Here is an 8,906-nt window from a genome sequence, read left to right on the forward strand (position 1 = left end):
ATTCACAGGTTTAATGTGACACTTTATCTAGAGCATGCTAGCTTCCACAACCATCTACGGGTTATCTTCATTCACAGTCTTCAGTACGCAACAACATGGTGACTTTCTTCATTCACAGTCTTCATTAAGCATCAACAGGGTGACTTCCTTCATTCACAATCTTCGTTATTATCCTTAGCTACTCAAGCGTCTGCGAGCGCCTCTTCTTAACACTTACAGCACGTAGGACGCCTGAGAACGTCATAGGATAGAGTAGAGTAGAGTTCTAAGGACGTGTGAGGACGTCCTAGCGACATCCCAGCGATGCGGGGCGAGATATTAATATTCAGAATTTTTCCTATTTATTTTTTTGGCATTTCGCTTTTCGCTTGCCGTATGCTAACGCTCAGTGCAACTATTAGCTTATTATTGACTCCCACGTTAGCGAGACGGAAAGAATGACTCGTAGCTCCTAATCCAGGGCGCTCTCCGTGGTGATGAATAGAGCGATATGCTGGCGCTTATTTTCTGCTCCTCATCCGTCTCTCCCGCAAAATATGAACGCTTTTTGGAGCGTAAAACAATATATTAAGATGATCGGGGATGTTGAGGTCACTTTGTAAAGTCAACTTTTTTAGGAAAGTGTTTCCGGTTCATGGCTTTCAAAGTAAAAGCGATCAGACACCTCCGGTATTCTATAGCCTATATTTTGAAGGCAGTCGGCGTACTCAATGTGTTAATAACACGGGTGATAGAGAGAGAACGTTTGTCTTACTGCGACCTTAACGAGAGGTGGGCGGCCGTTCCCTACGAGGGTCCCGTCTTCTGCTACTCGTCCCCGATCCGAGCCAGGTGGGTCTCGAAGTATGTGTGCGGCTCTCCATTTGACACTTGTTTTATGGGGGGTACACACTCCCGTGTGTGCTTCCAGCCCCACTCCGACAAGCCTGATGAGGTGGGAATACAAGAGTACATTGAGTGGTGGTACAAGCGATCAAACAATGTGGTTAGGTCATATATGGCTGGATCCATAAGCGAGAGCAGTGTGGACTTACCATCCAACGCCAAGTGGACGGCATATGCTGCCTGCGCGTCTTGGTGTGTAGCAGCGAGTGATACTGCTAGACGTGAGGGTCGTTTATAAAGGGTGCGGCTGACAGGTTGCGTCTGCCGTTAATTGCTAACACGGGCGGTGGCTGGATTAGACGCAGCTGGTTTAGGATTGCTCTGGATAGTAGATGGCGTCTATGACACGGCCGTGGGCGTGCCGCGTCGGTGCTTGTCTGGTTGCCATAGGAACGCGCCCCTCCCACTGTGGCGAGACCTGACACACTCCACAACCTGCTCTGTGTGGTACACCTGCTCTGTGTGGTATTTGTAAAAACATTCCCCCTTGCATAAGCAAACACCACAGCTTTTGCAGTAGTACCTGCTCTCTCTCCTCACTTTGTTCTTAGCACAAACCCTGCATTTTCTGCTGGGGTTTTTCTTTTTAGTGGCTAGGAGGGGTACTAGTTCATGGGCTGGTGAGTGTGACGGTTCCCTATATTGTGTGTTATATGTATATTACTCTTAGGTTGTCTGGTTTAGGTATGTTGTGTTTACTGTTTGCCCTATAATAACCTCTGTTCTTTGTATCCAATAGGATTGGGGAGCAGAGCTAGTCATGATGATCAGCCTGAGTGGCTCGCACCTGGGCCCGGGTGTCGACGCCCTATAAATGCCTGCTTCCCCAGTCCTTCCCCAGATCTGTTTCTTTCATTTGCCTCCTGCACTCCACCATGCACACTTCTCAACATTTATGTTAATCCATACAACACGCACACACATACATTTCACTCATGCATACACGCACTACACCACTGACTACTGATCTCCACACTTCATCTGTTCAATCATGATTTGTTCCTTAATTTACTATTTTTGTTTAGTTAATAAATTATATTTATTTGGTCAACTGCGTCTCCCCTGTTTTTTGTTGTGTATCGTGGCACCCCCTAGGCCAGGTACATAACATGAGCCATCCAGCCTGGTCACGGTGTCTTTTATTGGTGCCCGTCGGTTTATCCTCTGACCATCGCTTGTTGTGGTCCATGACCTTATCACGCACTGCATAAAATCGAGCAGGAACTTACAATTGCTCTGTGGTTGTTTCGCTTTGAACAGGATGAATGCATTAAAAATTGATATCTCAAAGAGATAGGAAATGAACTTATTTGTCCATTTCGTGGACTTTCGGACAAATGGATAATATACAATACTCTGGTCTAGGAGATCAACTCCATTCATGTGCATATTGTAATCTACTACACAACCAGGCCTCTGTACTTCCACTCTATTGGCGATGCCTTTCCGCCACTAAACGCGTGTCATTTGGCTGGTGGAACGTTGACACCATTCTGACAATGTTCTTGTCCCGCCATCCCAAAATCATTGTTTCATCATTGTGAAGTGACATCTTTTCTCCCTTTTTCAGGTTACTGTTTTTCAGCCCATCAATAGATGGTGGTCCCCCTCTGTTCCTGCGGAGTGTACCACATGAATGAGTGTCTAGCTGTAGTAATCGCCTACACATGGTTACTGAATTATAAAAATTGTCCATGAACAGATGATACCCACAACCTGAAAGCCTATCTAGGAGTGATTCAACAGTGCGAAGAAGAGTATAATGTACTCCACAGTAGGGCTGAAGGTTAAAACAATATCCTGTGTCTGATTCACAAAGTACATAAGATTTTATCCCATATTTAACTGGTTTCATAGGATTGTATACTTTGAAACTAAGACGGCCACGGAACAGAAGTGTACCTTCATCAATAGAGATATTTTGGTGTGGTTGGTACATATCTCTCTGAACTTTGAATACAAGAAATCCAAGACTGGCCTGATTTTGTACATCCTGTCAGCCTTTACCATCTCAGGTGTTACACTGGTGCTATCACGGTAGTGCATATACCGCCATATCAGCTGGTAACGATTACGAGACATGACCTGACAGAAATATGGGGTTACGAGCATATCGTCAGTGGTCCAGTACATGCTAAGCGTAGGCTTGTGGACAAGAGCAGTAAGAAAATGAAGTCCCAAAAACCTTTTGAATTCTGACAGGGTGAGAGGTTTCCATGCCCTTGATCTAGCGTGTGGGTTGGGTTGCTGACCTTTTCAATGCACTGACTGGCATACAAATTGGTCTGCTCAACGATACTGTTCAGCAGCTCATCGCACAGGAAAAGCATCAGAAAGTCCACTGGATTGTAAGACTGGATATCAGCTGCAGCATTGAGAGGTCCAGGGTCTGCAGTGAACAGGATGTCTTTTGGCTGAAAGCCCTCGCTCTTCCACCCAAGTGCTGCATCTAGATCTGGCACTGCAGCTGTAAATTATAGAATAATAATTACTAATTGTTTTTATTATCATTATTTATTTATTATATATGTATGTATTATGTATTTATTTATGTATTATTATTTAATTATTTATTTTGTATTTATTGTTATTTATTATATATTTATTTTTTATTATGTAATATGTATTTATTTATTATGTATTTATTATCCATTTGTTTATTATTTATTATGTATTGTTTTATTTATGTATCATCATTTATTATCTATTTATTTATAATCTATTCATTATTATGATTATGTATAGTTTTATTTATGTATCATTTATTATATATTTATTTATTATTATTTATTATGTTATTTATTATACATGTATTATTTATTTATTATATATTTATGATGTTATTTATTATACATGTATTATTTATTTACTTATCTATTATGTATTTATTATCCATTTATTTATTATGTATTATGTTTTATTTATTTATTATTATTCATGTATTATTCATTTATTTATTATCTATTTATTTATTATGTATCATTATGTTTTATTTATTTTTATTTATGTATTATTATTATTAATTTATTTATTATTATTTATTATTATTGGTTGCACTTCACAATGATGTAACAATTACTTTTTTATGAAGGTTGCATTGCTCAGTTCACAGGTGTGATTTCCTTTTATTATTATTATTTTTAGTTCACAAAGGTGTGATTTCTTTTGAAGGTACAGAAGCCTGAATGGAGTTGATCTCCTAGACCAGAGTATATGTATTGGCTCAGTTCACAAAGGTGTGATTTTTTCCCCCAAAGGTATTATTATTTATTATTATTTATTTATTATCTATTTATTTGTTATTATTTATCTATTATCATTCAATCAAAAATAAACTGTTCTTACCTGTGGCTGTGCTAACAGATGGCATTGCAGTGGGCTCTGATGGCACTGCAGAACTTGTAGTAGGTTGTTCCTCCATACGCCTAGACTGGCAGTCTGAAATCAGACACGGTAGTAAAATATTACATCTGCCTATGATGTAAATGATAGCAAGATATGAACAGATCTTTTCAGCTGCAGTCTAAAAAGAAAAAAAAAAGTGCCCCCTGGTGCCCAAGGTCCCATGCGCCCAATCAGCTAGATCCCCACCCCCCCCCCCCCCACCCCCCACAAAAAGGGGGGGGGGGGAGGGCTCCCACGTTCCCAATCCGGGAGGGGAGGAGAGGAGAAGTAGTTTGCTCTCTCTCTCTCTCTCTCTCTCTCACACACACACACACACACACACACACACACACACACACACACACACACACACACACACACACACACACACACAGCAGATGTGTGTGTGTGTGTGTGTGTGTCATTTGATCAAACGAGTACAATAATCATACATGAAATATTTCACATGCATAGATGACAGTATAAAACACATTGACTGTGAGAGAGATAATAATAAAACTTTATTTGAATTTAAACAGCACCTTTCATGACATGAAATGCAGCTCAAAGTGTTTTACAGAACAATGGAGAATAAAAGAAAAGCAAGGCAACGACAAAAAACAAGCAGTAATGCAATACAGTGAGGACATGAATAACAAAAAAATAAAAAATAAAAGATCAATTAAAAGCAATGCTGTAGAAGTGGGTCTTGAGCTGAGCTTTAAAAATGTCTACAGAGGCTGCCTGACCAAGGTACAGTGGGAGCTTGTTCCATGCCGACGGCCCGTAGAAGCAAAAAGCTGCTTCCCCGTATTTTTTAGTTGCCATTTTTTTAGGCAAAGCGAGCAGGCCAGCAGTGGAAGACCTTAGGGGGCGGTTTGGGACATATTTAGGCAGGCAGTCATGTAGGTACGAAGGTGCGAGACCATTGAGAGCTTTATAGACAAGTAAAATAATTTTAAAATCAATCCTAAAAACAACCGGAAGCCAGTGCAGTGATGCCAAAACTGGAGTAATATGTTCTCTCATCTTAGTTCTAGTTAAAACTCTGGCTGCTGCATTTTGGACAAGTTGTAATCTGTCAGTTGTTTTCTTAGGCAGTCCTGAAAAAAGTGCATTGCAGTAATCAAGCCGAGAAAAAACAAAGGCGTGGATTAGCGTTTTTGCATCGTCCAAGGACATATAGGCTCTGATCCGTGCAATATTTCTAAGGTGAAAAAAGGCAATCTTGGTAACATGATTAATGTGTGAATTAAAATTCAATTCAGAATCAATAATAACCCCCAGGTTCTTTACTGTACTGTTACTTTCTACAGTCAGGTTGCCAAGTCTGCTTAATATTGATTCTTTCTGTTCACTAGAACCGATTATAAGAACTTCTGTCTTATCCTCATTTAGCTTGAGAAAGTTCTCATTCATCCAACATTTGATGCTAGACAGACAGGTAACCAGCGGGTCTAAAGCACAGGGATCATCTGGAGCCACAGAAAGATATAGTTGGGTATCATCAGCATATAAATGAAAATTGACTCTGTGATTGGCAATGAGTTCGCCCAATGGCGATATGTACAAGGAGAAAAGCAGAGGGCCAAGAATCGAGCCCTGTGGAATATCAGAACTGATGTCGTGTTTGTCTGAGTCAAACTCGGCTAGATTGACAAAGTAACTTCTATTTGATAGGTAGGAGGAAAACCAGGACAGGGCCGTACCAGACAGGCCTATCCAGTGCTCCAGACGCTGTATTAGAATTGAATGATCAATCGTGTCAAATGCAGCCGTTAGATCTAGAAGCAAGAGAACGGATACATGTTTCTTGTCAGCAGACACCCTAAGATCATTCATTACTTTTACAAGTGCTCTTTCTGTACTGTGACCTTTCCTAAAGCCAGATTGGAATTTGTTGTGCACATTAGTGTTCTGTAGAAACACATCCAATTGATGAAAGATGCATTTTTCTAAAACTTTGCCCAGGAAGGGTGTTCAGATTTATAGTTTGCTACGATTTCTTTGTTAGTTTTAACATTAACCGTGCTATCTAGCCCCTCTGAAAGGATTACAGCTTCACATAGGGTCAAAGTATTTACTCAAATCTCCTCAGGCCATTCGCAACCTAAATAACATTCTCAACAACTCATTTGTCTTTATATATTTTTATTATATTGATTTCATAAACATACATTTAGCACAACGAGCTTAGCTCTTTAAATTGGGATAGTGATTATAGCCCTTGTTCAGGCCTTTAGATTAGTGATTAGTAACCGTTTGATTAGGTAAAAAACCTATAAAAGACAATACACATAATACATTCGTCAAATACAGATTTACAGCATAACTAACACATATAGCATTATTCATATTGCATGAATTCATATTTACCATTGGTCAGTGTGAGTCTGCTTAGTAGCTGTGCAGTGTAATACACAGGTTTTGTCCTTCGTGCAGGTACACGAGGCATGTGGATTCCCTTAGTTGGTTTACAGAATCTGATCCAAGATAACCCATGCTCACTCATAAGAACCTCTGCCTTGGGCATCAGCCTTTCCTGTGATTGGCTGTTTGTGTCAGGCCCTCAGCCATTGGTTAGCTTACTGGCTGTTTGTCACCCCCAGGCAATGGAACCAGGAAGTGAATCGAGCACACATGTGGTCACCGTGTGCTCAACATGCGCTGGCTATGTGGAGATAGTGAAGATAAGGATATCCTTATCAGTGCTGTGAGGGTTGGGACAGGACATCCCAACCTCTAGTCCCTGTATGACTATACTTCACTATTATAAGCAGTTCAACACATGACATTACTGCTTTACAATAATTACATTCCAGTGATTATTATAACTTGTTAGTAGTAGAAATAGTTGGTGTACCGACGGTTGGTATACTGTCCTCCCTTTGAGTGTCCCATCCTCCAGGAAGTGAAACACATGTGCCCTGTGGCTGTCATGCTCCAAGGGACAGTGGACTGGAGATGTTACCAAGGCACCCCCGCTGTGGCAGTTGCTTGCGGGAGAAGCTGGTATTTATGGCCGGTGTCTTGATTCACACCTCTTTGTCTCAGTAAGGTTAGGCCAGCTCTGGGATCAGAGGCCCACAAGTGACAGTATGTATTGGTACATTTTGCAATGCACATCTTATCATAGGACTCCAACGCTGAGCCATATTCAGCACCACACCTCCCACCAAAACCTATTCATAAACTTATGGAGAGGTTTTCTCTCATAACGTCATAAAGGGTTCGGATTACTTCAATACACGATTATCTGTGCAAAGGTTGGTTATGCAGAAACGGTTCAGTTTCCATCAATACATGATCTGTGCAAAGTGAGGTTTCAGATAAACACAACACTACAATTATTCACCACCCAATTGGCTTGAAATGACTATTAAGTGGAATTGTAACATTGTTCTTTGTCAATCTTTGTTTGGTGAAACCTTATTTTAACCTTTTAAGTTTATTTAACATCCCATACTGTTAAATAAAGTTAATTTGTTTAAGGTTTTATTTAGAGAAGAGAAGCACTTACAACTCAGTGTTCTAAACAGTGATAAGAGGTTGGTTAAGCTCTCTTTCCTGTCTGCTGATTGTAGATAAGATAATCACAAGGGGTTTTTGGTTAACTTTTACTGTTGGTGTTAGCAAATACCTGTTTTGATGTAAAAGGCCCCTGGATTTTTTACTTCTCTGTTTTAGCAAGCTCTCCACTTGACTACTCAAACTGGCATGCAAATTTATGGGTTTTAAAATCGTTCCCTCGTTCTCCTCCCACCATGCTGTTCCGGGAGGAAGAGGTTTTGACACATCAATTGAACAATTTTAAATGTTTACACAACTTACACAATTACACCATACAACTGTTTTAAAACATTACACAAATCAATCGCACTGTCTCTCACTGTTCTTGACAGCTGCAATGCGAAGTCTGCTGAGCAGACCCCTCCCTGTTCCAGGAGAGGGGGGCCGTGTGTGTGTGTGTGTGTGTGTGTGCGCGCGTGTGCGCGACTTCAGCAGCCATCTTTTGGCTCCGTTGGATCAATGCAGGGGGGGGGGTCATGTGTGTGTGTGTGCGCGTCATGTAGTTTTACTTATTCATGACGGAATCCGCAGTCACTGCATGGCTTCATTTTGACCTTTCCTTTTCTGCTCTGAACGTCCGTCCCCGGTGTGATGTTTTCACCGGCAGGACTGATCGACAGAGCTCTGCAGATCTTTTTCCAACTCCCGCTTGGTTTGAGCTGTTGAGGAGTGGGTAGACCTAGCAATCCCAACACGACGATCTCCGCCCCGGTGAACTTCGACGGTTTCCTCGACGGGGTGAAGGTTGGGCTAATGTCTGTTAAAACCCCCAATCCGCCACTTTGGGTAGTGGTGGTTACTGGGGGACATCGCAGGGCCGGCATCACAGATTCCACCCCGGTGAAATTCAGAGCGGGGTGATGCCTTCTACTGATGTCTGGTTGACCCCTGACACTTCTGTCCAGTTCTGTTTGACTGACAGGAGCGCCAGGATCCCGTTGTGGGTTTTGCCATTGCTCCGTGGCGGTTGACGTCCTGTGGTACCCCACGTCGGACGTAGGTTCCGCTGGGCTTTGTGTCGCCGTGATCAGCCGCTTCCTGGCGACTGTTTCCTGTACGGCTGTTGA

Source organism: Protomyctophum parallelum, assembly GCF_964188405.1.
Source record: "Protomyctophum parallelum genome assembly, chromosome: 6".
Classification (NCBI taxonomy): Eukaryota; Metazoa; Chordata; class Actinopteri; order Myctophiformes; family Myctophidae; genus Protomyctophum; species Protomyctophum parallelum.